This window comes from Mobula hypostoma, chromosome 21, assembly GCF_963921235.1.
Source record: "Mobula hypostoma chromosome 21, sMobHyp1.1, whole genome shotgun sequence".
Classification (NCBI taxonomy): domain Eukaryota; kingdom Metazoa; phylum Chordata; class Chondrichthyes; order Myliobatiformes; family Myliobatidae; genus Mobula; species Mobula hypostoma.
Window position 1 is genome coordinate 5,237,952 of NC_086117.1, and position 16,543 is coordinate 5,254,494.

At 40.1% G+C, this 16,543-nt stretch overlaps 1 protein-coding gene across 5 annotated transcripts in view; it reads right to left on the bottom strand.

Moving 5' to 3' along the window:
• Positions 1 to 16,543, bottom strand: part of strbp (spermatid perinuclear RNA binding protein) — a 287,597-nt gene that overhangs the window by 223,388 nt on the left and 47,666 nt on the right. Inside the window, exon 1 of one of the 5 annotated variants that reach the window (XM_063073346.1) lies at positions 1,311 to 1,394. The exons of the other annotated variants lie outside the window; for them this stretch is intronic. The gene's annotated coding sequence lies outside the window, so the exon portion shown is untranslated. Of the gene's footprint in view, positions 1 to 1,310; positions 1,395 to 16,543 lie in introns of those variants that run through there. 5 annotated transcript variants of the gene reach the window in all.

Consider the following 16,543-nt stretch of genomic DNA (forward strand, 5'->3'; position numbering starts at 1 on the left):
GTCAAACATATTTATCACTATTGCTCCCCATGTCTTCGGAACAACGATATGTTGCTAGTAACAACTCTACTACCAATGTTGGAATCTACCAAGATTGAAGTTCTTTCAAAAGATGTTTTTGTCTCATGTGTGCTACTAACTGACATCCAACAAAATACATCATTAAGTCTCAAATCCTTTTCATCAGGTCCATTATATTGGCAAGGCAATCTCAGCTAGTCAAAGACAATGCAGAAAGAGGAATTTGGTTCCTTCAGACTGATGTGTACCTTGGCACACAAACTCAGTTTCCTAAACAACCTCAACCAACTGCAGTTCGCCTTCTGCCAAAATAGTTCCATGACAGACTCCCTCCCAGGCCCTATCACCTCTGAAGCATCTGTATAATAAAAACATCTATCTTAGTCTACTGTTTATTAACTACAGCTCCACCTTCAATAACATTAACTACAGCTCCACCTTCAATAATATAATTCCAAGCAAGTTCATCTGCAACCTTGAATTTAACACCTCCCTTTGCAACTGGATCCTTTGACTTGGAATTGGAATTGGTTTATTATTGTCATATGTATCGAGATATAGTGAAAAGCTTGTTTTGCATACTGTTAATACAGTTCAAATCAGGACTTCCAGACCAACAGACCTAATGCAACCAGTAAGGACAGGAAGCAGTATCTCCACCATGATTTATTGTCAGCACTGGAAACAAGGTTGTGTTCTCATGCCTTTACAGTCATGAATGTGTGGGAAGATTCTGTTCTAACTCCATGCAGATGATACCACCACAATAGGCCATATCTCAAATAATGAGTGGGAATGCAGGAAAGCTATAGAGAGCTTAGTAAAATGGTGCCATGACAATATTTCCCTGACTCCCAGCAGAACAAAAGAGCTGTGCATCGACTTCACTGTTTACATCAACAGTGCTGAGATCAAGAGGATTAAGAGTTTCAAGTTCCTCGGAGAGAGCATCAGCAGCCTTTCCTTGTCCAAACATCATGACCAAGAATACTTATCCAACAGCTCTACTTCCTCAGGAGGCTAATGAAATTTGGAATGGTCCTCTCAACTTCTACCAATTTTTATTGATGCATCACAGGAAGCATCCTATCTGGATACATAATGGCTTGATATGGCAACAGCTCTGCCCACGACCACAAGAAAAACCAGACTTCCCTCCATGGACATTGTTCACACTTCTTGCTGGCTCAATAAAGCAGCCAACATAATCAAAGATCCCAGAAATTCTCTCTTCTCCTCTCCCCACCCTCCACATCAGGCAGAAGATAAAAAAACATGAAAGTACGTACCACCAGGGTCAAGGACTGCTTCTATCCTGCTGTTATAAGATTACTGAATGTTTCCCAAGTATAAGAAGATGGACTCTTCACCTCAGTATATATCTCGTTGTGACCTTGCTCCTTATCTGTCTAGCTGTGCTGTAACTCTGCACTTTGAACCATCATACACTATTGTAATAAACTGATCTATTTAGATGGCATGCAAGACAAGTTTTCACTGTATTAAATCAAATTTATCAATTTAATTCAATGTTTCCATTCTTCTTTTTGAAAGTGTATTTTTTTCCCAGCATAATTCCCCATGAACTGTGATCAAATAGGTTTCTTTCTAACGAAGTTAGTTCATAACACAGACTGGAATTTCCCCCAAAAGCCTCCTCAGTTAGTTTGTAACTGGTGTATTTAGAACACAGAACAGTATAGCACAGACAAAGGTCCCTCAACCCACAATGTCAGTCCTGACCTTGATGCCAAATGAAACTTTCTTGTGTACTCATGATTCATATTTCTCCATTCCCTGCATGTTATTGTGCCTCAAAATGCCTCTTAAACTACATATCATGCATGCTTCAACCTCTACCCTTGGCACTGTGTTAAAGGCATCTATCACCCTCCATGCAATAAAGCTACCCTGCAAATCTCCTCTAAACCTTCCCCCTCTCACCTTAAAGTTACAGCCTCTAGTGCTTGACATTACCGAAAAGAGAATGTGCTAGGATGCCCTGAACCTGCTGATAATTTCTTAGAACTAGTTTTTAGTTTAAAATAGAAAGTGCACATTGCACAAACATATTTTCTGTACCAAATCCTGTGACATCCTCACTTCTATATTTATCCGTGACAACTAAATATTTATTTTAAGTAGCTCATTACTTTGCCAAATCAACTTGGCTGATCTTAGGTCTTGAATTTTTGCTGCTTGCCATCCAAAGCATTTTGCTACTGTTTGGAAAAAAACCATTACTTTTAACACAAGAGATTCAGCAGATGCTGGAAATCCACAGTAACACACACAAAGTGCTGGAGGAACTCAGCAGGCCAGGCAATGGAAAGGAATAAAGAGTCAATATATCAGGCCGAGTCCCTTCATCAGGACCTGACATCAGAATTTCTGAATTCTGACCAAAGGATGCAGACACAAGGTGTTGACAATTTCCCTTTCCACAATTCTGCCAAGGTATTTTTTTCAGCATTTTCTACTTTTATTGCATCTTGGGTTACAACTGGTACCTCATTATTACCAAGTTATTTTAGACCCATGCTATATAGCCAATTTAACAATGAAAACTACAGGAATTGTCACAGACATTTAGTTCTAATTTAATAAGTATACACTTTATTTAACCTAGAAAACATAAAGCAACTCCCTACTCAATGCTCATCTTGCTTTCAGTAATGTTGTTACTGTGTTGTTCAAGAAATTGTGATAATATATTCTATAATTTCACAAGAATAAATGCCTCATTCCCATTAGAAAGTGTTACCTGTATTGGAGTGTTTCTGACCCATATTTTTAAATTGGAAAAATAATTCAAGATGCAACTTTATAATGAATAAATACGATGACTTCATAGTAAGAATTATTATAATATTACAAAATTAAATTTCACAAAAGCTACAAAGAAGTTGTCCCTGTGCAATTTTAGCACAAATATTAACTGAAGTCAAGAATTCCTTTCTACAACATCCTTTCAAGATAAGTCAAATAAAAGTGAACACTGGAATCTTTTTGCCCAAGATAATCCTAAGAACCTACAGTCGCCACCATCGTAAACATTTCAAGGTTTTCACATCCACTATCATTATCACAGTTGTTTGAACTTGGTTTGTGTTAATCTGTACCGTACTCCACTTTCCCCTTTAATGACATATCTGATCTGTCTTCTTCAAAGGATCATCAATCCTTGCTTTAATCGACATTACCAAGCTTAAAGTCAGGCTAATTAGTCAGACTTAAATCACTTTTCCAAATGTTTCTCTTTTTGAGAACTATTAAGATACATGGCAAGCCCACACCTGGAGCATTCTCTGCAGTTTTGGTTACCGGTTGTAGGAAAAAATACCTCAAGCTGGAAAGAGTGTCAAAATAATTTACAAGAATATTGCCAGGACTCAAGGGAAAGGTTGGGTAGGCTACGACTATTCCTTGGAGTGTAGGGGTCTGAGGGGTGACCTTATAGAAATGTACAAAATGATGTGGGTCATAAATAGTGTGAATACACATGATCTTTATCCCACAGAAAGGGAATCCAAAAACTAGAAAGCACTGGTTTAAGGGGAGGGGGGCAAGGATTTAAAAGGGACTTGAAGGGCAACTTCTTCACACAAAGGATGATTGATATATGGAACAAGCTGCCAGAAGAAATGATTGAGGCAGGTACAACAGCAACATTTAAAAATACATCTGGAAAAGGTACATGGATAAGAAAGGTTTAGAGGAAATATAAATACTGCGGCTACCAGAGCAGGTCAAAGGCTAGGAATCCTGCAGCGTGTAACTCACCTTCTGACTCTCCAAAGCTTGTCCACCATCTACAAGGCTCAGGTCAGGAGTGTAATGGAATACTCACCACTTGTCTGGGTGAGTGCATCTCCATCAACACTCAAGAACATTGACATCATCTAGTACAAAGTAGCCCACTTTATTGGTACCCCTTCCACAAGCATCCAATCCCTCCACCATCAACGAACAGTTGCAGCAGAGCGTACTATCTACTAGATGCACTGCAACAACACACCAAAGTTCCTAAGGCAGCACTTTCCAGACACATAACCACTACCATGTACCAAGAATAGCAAATACCTGGGAACACCACCACTTGGAAATCCCCTCCAAATCACCCACCATCCTGACTTGGAAACATATCGCCATTCCTTCATTGTCGCTGGGTCAAAATCATGGAATTCCCTCCTTAACAGCACGGTGGGTGTACCTACCTCTCAGGAACTGCAGCGGTTCAAGAAGGCAGCTCATCACCACCTTCTCAAGGGCGACTAGGGATGGGCAATAAATGCTGGATGCCCACATCCGATAAATGTTTTTTTTAAATTGTGCCAAATGTGGGCAAATAGAGCTAGCATATGGTCATTTTGGTCAGCAGACAAACTGGCCTGGATTACTGTATAGTTTTATAATTCTATCATCTAACCACAATTCCAGCAATCTAACACTGAAACTAAGCTTCAAAATCAAAAGAAATTGCTAATACTTGAAATATGAAATAAAAACAAAATACTGGAAGCACTCAGGTGTTTTCTCTTTGGAAAGAGACACAGAGTTAAAATTTCAGGTCAAAGACTTTTCAGATTGGAAAAGCAAAAACAAATTAGTTTTAAGTTGCAGAGAAGTAGGACATAGGAGGCTAGTACAAAGTGAACACCTGTGATAGATTGAGGCCAGGTTTGCCACAGTGATTAGTTGTGGGGTCATATGGTCAATGGGTTGGGGGAGGGCAGTTAGAAAAGAAAATGAAACAAAACCTAGAGCTGTGAGCACATGCAGTGGTAGAAAATGAATGGAAAGGAAAAAGATACATCAACTGCACAGCTGTAGCACAGCCAGTAGGGCACCTGCCTCTTAGCACCACAACATGAGCCAATGACACTAATGAATACGGATCTAACAGCTACTATTGAGACATTGTTGCAGAGTGACCAGGTCTGGGAACTCAGTATTCCAAGCACAAAGGGACAGGAGGTTCCAAAAGAGTTTTCAAAAAGGGAAAGGAGAAGTGACAATGATATGGAGAATGAGATTGAAAGAGATATTAAATCAGCTATGATGGAATAGCGGAGGAGACATGATGGGCCAAATGGCCTAATTCTGCTCCGACGTCTTTTAGTCTTAGGGAGTAGAATTCAGAGTACAGTTTGACAGCTAACATCTAGGGTCCAAACCCTGTGTCCTTAACTTAAATCAGGGCAAGTAAAGATATGAAGGAAGAGTAGACTCAGGTGAACTGAGCAAATAGACAGAAGATTAGGTCTATGGATGGGCAGTAGCATCCCTTGCAATTAAAAAGAGGGGTTCCATTAGAAAGATAAAGATTCTATAGTTAATAAAAGTCAAGGAAATTTTAAAATATAAATTAGAGCTTATAAAACAGCAAAAACTGGTGGCTGATCAGAAGACTGGGAACTTTTTCAGGAACCAAACAGCTAATAAGGAGGGAGAAAACTGAATCAGAAAAGTAAAAAGTAAAATCGTAGTGAGGGTAAGTGTGGGACCCCGAAGCATAAAATTGGTAAATAATAGATAAATATGCAAATTATAGAAAAAACTGATCATTTAAAACAATATTTTGCATGAGTATTCACAGTAAAAAAAAACCTGCAAATATCCCTAGGACGTAGGATGGACTAGTTTCAAATGGCATTGTCACAATCTCTACCATGGGGGCAAGGTACTGGGAAAAATTAACAGGGACTATAGGCAGACAAGTCACCAGGCTTAATTACTTGCATCCAAGGGTATTAAAAGAACTTGCTGCAGAGATAGTGTAGCCATTGGTTGAAGATTTATGCAAAGGAAAGCCTTTTGTTTAAAAAGAGGGGAAGACAAAAAAAAAATGGGAAACAAGAGGCTTTATTGCCTACAGTTGACAAAATGCTATCTACAATAATGGAAGAAATAACTCATCATTTCAAAAAGCTTAATGTAATCCAATCAAGTCAACATGGTTTCATAAAAGGTAAATCATTTTTGACAGATTTTCTCTTTTTTCCAAGGATGTAACCAGCAGAGGCAATAGATGGGCAGCTGCAAATGTAATGCTTTTGAATTTCCAAATGGCATTTAACAATGTGCCATCTAAATGGTTGCTGTTGAAGATAAGGCATGGATAAGTGTTTTAACATGGATTAAAAACTCATTATCACATAGAACACTGAAACCAGAATAAATGGGTCCTTTTCAGACAGGAAGGTTATAAGCCTTACTATTTGTATTAATGATCTAGGAAAAGAGAACAGAGTACAAGGTATTCAACTTTATAGAACAGGTGGGAGGGCAGGTGACAATGAGGATGTCAGATAGATTGAGTGGGCTAAAACTTGGCAAATGAAGTTTAAGCAAAACACATAAAATGCCGGAGGAACCCAGCAGGCCAGGCAGCGTCTATGGAAAAAAATGTAGTTATTTCAGCTGAGACCCTCAATCAGATCTGGAGAAAAAAAAAAGACGGGGAGTCAGTTAGAAGGTGGGGGGAGGGGAGGAAGAAACACAAGATGATAGGTGAAACCAGGAGAAGGAGGAGTATGGAAAAAGAGCTTGGAAATTGCTTGGTGAAAGAGATACAGGGCTAGATAAGGGGGAATCTGATAGGAGAGGACAGAAGGCCATGGAAGAAAGAAAAGGTGGAGGAGCACCAGAGGGAGGTGATGGGCTGGTAAGGAGATAAGGTGTGTGAGGGAAAAGGGAATGGGGAATGGGGAATGGGGAATGGTGAAAGGGAGAGGGCATTACCAGAAGTTCAAGATATCGATGTTCAAGCCATCAGATTAGAGGCTACCCAGTTGGAACATAAGGTGTCTCTCCTCCAACCTAAGTGTGGCCTCACCGCAACAGTGGAGGAGGCCATGGACTGACATGTCGGAACGGGAATTGGAAGTGGAATTAGAATGGGTGGCCACTGGGAGATCCCACTTTTTCTGGCGGATGGAGAGTAGGTGCTCGGCGGTCTCCCAATCTATGTCGGGTCTCACTGATACACCAGAAGGCCACACCGGGAGCACCAGATATGGTAGATAACCCCAGCATGTCCCTCCTCCCCCCAGTTTCACCTATCATCTTGTGCTTCTTCCTCCCCTGCCCTCACCTTCAAACTCTGACTCATCTGTTTCTCTCCCATCCTGATGAAGGGTCCCAGCCTGAAACATCGACGATGCTCTTTCCCACAGATACTGCCTGACCTGCTGAGCTTCTCTAGTGTTTTGTGCATTTTGCTTGAATTTCCAACATCTGCAGATTTTTCTCATTTGTAAATGAAGTTTAATCTGGGAATGTATGAGGTCAAGCAGTTCAGAAAGAGGAATTAAAAGGCAGACTATTACCTAGATGGAATGAAACTGCAAATGAATTAAGTAGAAGGGATCTAAGTGTTCAAGTGTATGAATCACAAAAAAACTAGCAGGCAGTTGTAACTAGTGGTTAGGAAGGCAAGTGGCATGTTGGCCATCTCTGCAAGCTGTCTGGAAGTTAGGAAGTGTATTGTTACAATTGTTCAGGGTTCCGTTGAGACAACTCCTGGGATAGTGGGTATGTTTATGATCCCCCTTGAGAAAGACTATACCAGCATTGAAGGCAATCTAAAAGAGATTCACAAGGCTAATTCCTCAATGAGAGGGTTCTCCTTACCTGAGTAGCTAAAGAAATTGGAACTATATTCTTTGAAATTTAGAAAATGGAGGGATGATCTTATTGAAATGCCAAATTCCAAAGAGGGCACAGTCACAAGATAAAATGGTGGCAATTTAATACTAAAATTTAGATGAACTTCTTCTCAGAGGGTGATGAGTCAGAGGCTGGAGGTGAGGGATGTACCCGTTACTCAGCTCACTGCTCCGCAAGGCTTACACATCTCTGCGCTGAACTGAGGTTGTGGCTGCAACTAACGGGCTCCTGGATCAGCTGCAGTGACGAATTGGCTTTGTGGCTTTGGGATCACTTTTGTGAACTTTATTTCTGAGTGTTATTTGTTTACTTTTTATTGTTTGTATGATTTTTTTTCACACATTGGGTGGGTGTCTGACTGTCTTTTTTAATGGGTTTCTTTGTTTTTCTGGCTGCCTATAAGACGACTAATTTCAAGCTTGTACATAGTATATGCACTTTGATAATAAATGTACTTCGTGAACTGTGAATCTCCGGCGGTTAGCAGAGGCTAGATCATTAGCGATATTTAAAGAGAAAGCAGGGAAATGTTTGAAAGATCAGGAAATTCAAGTCTATGAGGAAATGGCACAGATAAGCAGTTGCGGCCTGGGGCAGATCAGCCATGGCCATATTGAATGATGGGGCAAGTTTGAGGGGCCTATTGGCCAATTACTGCCTCTATTTTTCTGTGTTCTCCCTGTTCCTCCATGTACTCCAGTTACCTCCCATAAATCCCTAAGATGTTTGGCTGGTGGGTTATTTGGAAACTGTAATTTGTTCATTGTATGTAGGCGGGTGGCAGAATCTGGAGAGTGATGATGGGAATGGCAGGAAAATAAAATGAAAATAGCATACGATTATGGCATGTGGGATGAAAGGGTCTGTTTTCCATAATGCATGACTTTACAAATCAATGACGTTCTCAGCATGATAGGCTATGCAAAATGAAGGGAGAGAAATCTATGCTGGTCCAGAAAAGTGCCTTTTGTTTTGCACAGATGCTACCTGACCTGCTCTGTGCTTCTTTTTTAGCAAAGGAAACTCTGCATTCAATTGTGCTTTTTAAATTCCTGCATTAGAGCAATTAGCCATAGTATTCTACGCAAGATTCGAACAGAAGAGGAGCGTCCCGCTCTCTCCGGATGAACCGGACCTGGTGGCACCGAGATTCATCGTCACTGAGGAGGACGTTAGAAGGGCATTCCTGAAGATAAATCCAAGGAATGCGACGGGCCCAGATAGCATCCCAAGACGGGTTCTCCGGGCCTGTGCAAGCGAGCTAGCTGGAGTGTTTGCTGACATCTTCAACTGTTCCTTGCTTCAGTCTAAGATCCCCTCGTGTTTTAAGAAGGCAATGATAATCCCAGTGCCAAAGAAAAGCAAGGTGGCATGCCTGAATGACCATCGACCTGAGACTCTGACATCAATTGCTATGAAGTGCTTCGAGCAATTGGTTATGGCACACATCAACCACAGCCTACCGGTCAACCTCGACGCTTTGCAATTTGCCTACCGGCGCAACAGGTCAACGGCAGATGCCATCTCTCTGGCCCTACATTCCTCCTCAGCACACCTGGAGAATAAAGGCGCATACATAAGGCTCCTTTTCATTGACTACGGCTCTGCCTTTAATACCATCATTCCAAATAAACTGATTCCTAAGCTCTGGAATCTGGGCCTTAGCACTCAGATCTGCAGCTGGATCTACAACTTCCTCACAGACAGGACCCAGGCTGTAAAAATAGGGGACAAGATCTCCTCTACAATCACTCTGAGCACCGGTGCCCCACAAGGCTGTGTACTCAGCCTCATGCTGTACTCACTGTACACTCATGATTGTGCAGCCAAGTTTCCATCGAACTCAATATATAAGTTTGCTGATGACACAACAATTGTAGGCCATATCTCAGGTAATGATGAGTTTGAGTAGAGAGAGAAAATTAAGAACCTGGTGGCATGGTGCAAAGACAATAACCTATCCCTCAACGTCAGCACGATGAAGGAATTGGTTGTTGACTTCAGAAGGAGTAGCAGACCACACGACCCAATTTACATCGGTGCTGCATAAGTGGAACAGGTCAAAAGCTTTAAGTTCCTTGGGGTCAACATCACAAATGACCTGACTTGGTCCAGCCAAGCAGAGTCCACTGCCAAGAAGGCCCACCAGTGCCTTTACTTCCTGAGAAAACTAAAGAAATTTGGCCTGTTCCCTAAAACCCTCACTAATTTTTATAGATGCACCGTAGAAAGCATTCTTTTAGGGTACATCACAACCTGGAATGGAAGTTGTCCTGTCCAAGACCGGAAGAAACTGCAGAAAATCGTGAACACGGCACAGCACATCACACAAACCAATCTTCCGTCCTTGGACTCACTTTACACCGCACGCTGTTGGAGCAGTGCTGCCAGGATAATCAAGGACACGACCGACCCAGCCAACACACTTTTCGTCCCTCTTCCCTCCAGGAGAAGGCTCAGGAGCTTGAAGACTCGTACGGCTAGATTTGGGAACAGCTTCTTTCCAACTGTGATAGGACTGCTGAACGGATCCTGACCCGGATCTGGGCCGTGCCCTTCAAATATCTGGACCTGCCTCTCGGTTTTTTTGCACTACCTTACTTTCCATTTTTCTCTTTTCTATTTATGATTTATAATTTAAACTTTTAATATTTACTATCAATTTGTAATCCAGGGAGCGGGAAGCACAGAATCAAATATCACTGTGATGATTGTACGTTCTAGTATGAATTGTTCGGCGACAATAAAGTATGAAGTAATATATGTCAACGAATTTATTACAACATCTTCAAATGTCAATTTAACAGCACCAAAGAGATACAGCACAGTAACAGGCCTCTCTAATCCAACAATCCCGCGCCACCCAATTCCACTCGTGGTCAATTAGCCTACAAACTTCAGTAAGTCTTTTGGAACACACACAAAATGCTGGTGGAACACAGCAGACCAGACAGCATCCATAGGAAGAAGCACAGTCGACGTTTCGGGCCGAGACCCTTCATCAGGACTGACGAAGTCTTTTGGAATGTGGATTGAAACAGGAGAACCCAGACAAACCCCAGACAGTCACAGGGAAAACGTATAGATAGTGGTAGAATTAACTTGAGTCACTGGTGCTGTAACAGTGTTACACTAACCGTGAGACTATGATGTCACCCACATATTTCTTATGTCCTTTTTTTCCACTACACATTAATCTGCCTTAATTCAGATGATCTGCACATTATTCTAAATTACTCCATACTCCTTGGAATCTGTTGCATACTCTAGCCCTGCACTTCTCCCCAGAAGTTAATGTTGTTCACCAGTGCAAAAAGCAAAGAGAATTTATACAATACAGTATTCTTCCTAACAATCTTTTTTTCTTCCTCAAGTAACTTAAATGTTAACACAACTACAGGTATGCGTCGCTTAACGTCCACGATACGTTCTATGAAATCCGACGTTATATGATTTAGACGTTGTACGAAGACCATATTATATACTTAGCAAACCTATATGGAGTACTGTAGTGTACCTGTATTGACTAAATAGCCAAGAACTTACACTAAAACTGTATACTGTACACTATAATACATACACTATAATTTTTTATTTCATTTTAACCTTTTAAATTTTTTTCACTTTTTAAACTTTTATGTAAACACTTTCTTAGCCTATATCGCACACAATTTATCAAAGATGATCAGGATCATCCACATCACTGTTCTCAACTTCCTCATAGTGTTCCACTGGAAGAGTTTCAGGTCGAATAATAGATAGATAGATAGATAGATAGATATACTTTATTAATCCCGAGGGAAATTTGGTTTCGTTACAGCCGCACAAACCAAGAATAGAGCGTAAATATAGCAATACAAAAAACCCCCAACAATCAAACCACAAAATGCAAACTATGCCAGATGGAAAGTAAGTCCCGGACCAGTCTATTGGCTCAGGGTGTCTGACCCTCCACCGGAGGAGCTGCACGTTCGATGGCCACAGGCAGGAACGACCTCCCGTGCCGCCAAATGTTGTATCACGGTGGAATGTGGCCGAAGTCCAACGGTAATAAGTTCAATATCCAGTCTGCAAACATGTTTCACGATTGTAATATACCCCGGATTGCACCATCCGTTGTTAATCAGATCAGTAAGCACCCAACTCCTTTACGCTTACCGCTCTCAGTGCACTTCCGGTCAGCCGGAACGATATTACCCACCGAACTCCCCTTCTCCATAAGTCTTTGTTGTCTCGAATAACCTGCGTTTGGAAGCCATGATGCACTTTACGGTAATACTTTCGAAAGAGAGTAAACAGAGAGATAACGCTACTACACTCAAGAGACGTGCGATACACGAGATTGGTTACGTCCGCTATGTCATGTTCCCCAATTGGGACTATGAATGTAAATACGATCGGACGTTGTCCGAATGGACGTTAAGCAGCACACACCTGTATAGAAAGAATATTGGTATCTTAAAGCAGTCAAACCAGTAATGCCAGAGTTCAATATTTCCATGGTAAAACTATTTTCCACTTCCACATCAAAATGGCGAAATGTCATAAACTAAATTTCTAGTTGATCCATGTATACTCTTCAACCAAAATATCTTGCTGTATTTAAAACAAATACAAATGCTTTTCCAGCCACAGAAATTTATCTGTAAAGTTCTCACTTTTACTGTTAATTAGAAAATGCCACAGGTTACTTCGACACAAATTGGTTACTATTTTCAAATAACGTACGATTAGTAACATGGAGCTGACAAATCTGAAAATTCATTTGAGCACTGGGGTGGTTTTCCTTGAATGTTCATGGTACCTATCAGTCAGAAAGATAGGTGTAAGGGCTGCTACTGTTGAGGAAGCTGGTAGTCTGCAGAGACTTGGACAGACTAGGAGAATGGGAAAAGAAGTGGTTGATGGTATACAATGTAGAGTATAGAGTATGATCATGTACTTTAGTACGGCAAGCAAAGAATAAAGAAAGTAGACTATTATCTAAATAGGGAATGAATTCAGCAATCAGAGGTACAAAGGGACTTTGGAGTCCCTAAAGTTAACTTACAGGTTGAATTGATTGTAAGGAAGGGAAATGAAATGTTTGCATTCATTTTGAGAGGACTAGAAAATAAAAACAAGGATGTGATGCCGAGGTTTTATCAAGCATTGGTCAGGAAGCACGGAGCACTGTGAACAGTTTTGGATCAAGGATAGGTTGGTATTAGAAAGGGTCCAGAGGACATTCACAAGAATGACTGTGGAAATGAAAGGGTTAGTGTATGAGGAGAGTTTGATGGCTCTGGGGCCGTACTCACTGGAATTTAGAAGAATGAAATGGGGACAGGGGTCTCATTGAAACCTACTGAATATTGAAAGACCTCGACAGAATGAATGCAGAGAGGATGCTTCCAATATTGGGAGAGTCTCCAACCAGAGGGTACAGCCTCAAGGACGTGCCTTTAGAATAGGGATGAAGAGGAATTTCTTTAGGCAGACGCTGGTGAACGGTGGAATTCATTGCCACTGATGGCTGTGGAAGTGAAGTCGTTGTCTCAGTACTTTCATATTTGTGTGCTATAGCACTTACTTTTCATTTGCAGTTATTTTGTAAATAACACTATTCTTTGCATTTCTAGTTAGATGCTAACAGCATTTCATTGCCTTTGCATCTGTACTCAGCACAAGGACAATAAAGTTGAATCTAATCTATATTTAAAAAAAGAGGTTGACAGGTTCTTGATTAGTAAGGGCACCAAAGGTTATGGAGAGAAGGTTGACAGAGAAAATAAATTATCCATGTTCATATGGCAGAGTAGACTCAATAGGTTGAATTAAAAAGAACATAATTTGCAGTGAAACATTTGCCTGAATAAATAATAAACTGCTAAATCACTATTCTTTCATATACAAAAAGGGTTTATTATCGGAGGCCAGTAGTTGTACAATTATAATAACATCCATCAGTCTCTTGGCCATATCTAATAAAACAGCCTACATCTGCATCAGAAGATCATTGACCTAAATAGTTACCCTTATTTCTTCCTTATTTCAGGAACAGTTTCTTCCCCTCTGCCATCCGATTCCTAAATGGACATTGAATCTTTGGACACTACCTCATTTTTTTTTAAATAGTCATAGTCATACTTTATTGATCCTGGGGGAAATTGGATTTTCGTTACAGTTGCTCCATAAATAATAAATAGTAATAAAACCATAAATAGTTAAATAGTAATATGTAAATTATGCCAGTAAATTATGAAATAAGTCCAGGACCAGCCTATTGGCTCAGGGTGTCTGACCCTCCAAGGGAGGAGTTGTAAAGTTTGATGGCCACAGGCAGGAATGACTTCCTATGACGCTCAGTGTTGCATCTCGGTGGAATGAGTCTCTGGCTGAATGTACTCCTGTGCCCACCCAGTACATTACGTAGTGGATGGGAGACATTGTCCAAGATGGCATGCAACTTGGGCAGCATCCTCTTTTCAGACGCAACTTGGACAGCATCCTCTTTTCAGATATACAGTATTTCTGTTTCTGCACATTTTTAAAATCTACTCAATATATGTAACTGATTTACTTGTTTATTTATTATTATTTTATTTACTATTTCTTTTCTCTGCTAGATTATGTATTGTATTGAACTGCTGCTGCTAAGTTAACAAATTTCACGTCACATAATAAACCTGATTCTGATCCTGATTCTGACACAAGCTGCCTGAATTTCCAAATATGTCCAGCATTCTCTTTTTTAAAAAAACTACATCTGAATCAGGATTCTTGCAATTCAGTAACCGCAACTTGAATTTGCCAAGTAAGCATCGATTCGCTCTACCTTATGCTCAACTTCAAAAGAAAGCACAAAATTATCACAAATAACTATGCAAGCCCTACAAAGATTTTCACGGATTACAGATTTGTCAATTAAAATAACAGGCAAAAAAGTGAATTTCACAAACTTCACATTACTGATTCTCAGAAACACAATTACTCTTGGCTTTCCAAACCAATGTTAGTAGAGTGGGAGGGAGTAATTTTCTAATCCTCAACAGCTGAATAATCATTATGAAGGAACGTATCAGAGTGCTTAAATCTAACAGAGACTAAATCATCATTAAACCATATTCTTGGGTATATACACTTGGGCCACTTTATTAGGTACACCTGCTCGTTAATCAGCCAGTCATGTGGCAGCAACTCAATGCATCAAAGCATGCAGACATGGTCAAGAGGTTCAGTTGCTCACACCAAACATCAGAATGGGAAAGAAATGTGATCTAAGTTACTCTGACTATGGAATAATTGTTGGCACCAGACAGGATGGTTTGGGTGTATCAGAAACTGCTGATCTCCTGCAATTTTCATGCACAACACTTTATAGAGAATGGTGCAAAAAACAAAAAAAAAATAATCAGTGAACAACAAATTCTGTGGGTAAAAACACCTTGTTAATGAGAGAGGTCAGAGGAGATTGGCCAGACTGGTTCAAACTGACAGGAAGGTGACAGCAACTCAGATAACCACGCGTTACAACAGTGGTGTGCAGAAAGACACCTCTGAATAAATAATATGAAGTAGATAGGCTACAGCAGCAGTAGACCATGAACATACACTCAATGGACATTTTATTAAGCTACAGAGATACCTAATAAACTGGTCACTAGGTGTATATTTTCTGTTGTGATACAATAAACACAGTTTTAACCATAGTGTCCTTCATTTTACTTAACTGTTCTAAGCCTTTATCATGACTGAGAATGGTACATCCTTCAAATATTTGGCCTCCATTGTCCAGCACAGTACTTGATTTCACTGCTCACCAATCCTTTTAAAACTAATCAACCAAGATATCTGCATTCCTCCAATTCTGGCTCCTTGATTAGCCACAGAATTTGAAAGCACTGCCATTGACAGCCAAACCTTAAGCTGTCAATGGCCTCAGCACAAGTTCCTTCCTTAAAGATTTCAGTTTGGTGCATTAACATCTCTGTATGTGGCATTTCTACAAAGTACCATGGATTATTTTAAAGTCTCACATGAATGTGTGCTTGGGCCCTCCTCTACTTCATCTGCTGGCTGTCCTTTGATCACATCATCTGAAGATACAGTAGACGCATGTAAACTGACTGCATGTTAATTATAACCTCTCTCCACACTCTCTCTTGATCTTTTACCTTTTTGATGAGATTCTGTCCAAAAAATTGTCCTGAAAACACCTAAGTTTCTCTACAAACACTGGAAAAAATAAACAGGTCCACTACATTTTCAATACCCTTCTCTCATGCACTCTAGTTAGAAACCAACTACATATATCATGCAGAAAAACTACCACACCCAAATTCCATGGGACTTAATTGTATGTACACAGCAAGCACATTTCAAACAGAAGAATAACATGTCTAAATGTATTTATCTCAAATATTTATTTTATTTATGTGTCTGCATGTATATCAAAATGACTTTATTATATAGATAACTAAAAATGTGAATAGTCTGGTTCTGGGTGGAGAAGGGTATGAAGGTGACATATACAGAACTTCTGGCAACAAAGCCAAAGACAAGAGTTTATGTTTTCCCAGTGGTTACCTAGAGAACACATACGTCAAAAACATTTTATCCAACATAGTCAATAGAAGACGTGGTTAGGTTGCAATGTGAACCCACATTAACACATGCTCAAGAAGGAACTGAATAAATAAGAATATGAAGGATAAGAGAAGCTCAGCTGGGCATACTTACCAACACAGATCAGTAAATTCCATAACTGCAAGTATGTATTTGTTTACAAACTACCAGAAAAGCTGAAAATACCACAGTCTCAGGGATCTTTTCTGGGTCTTGATAACTTAAATGATAATTACTAGTAGAT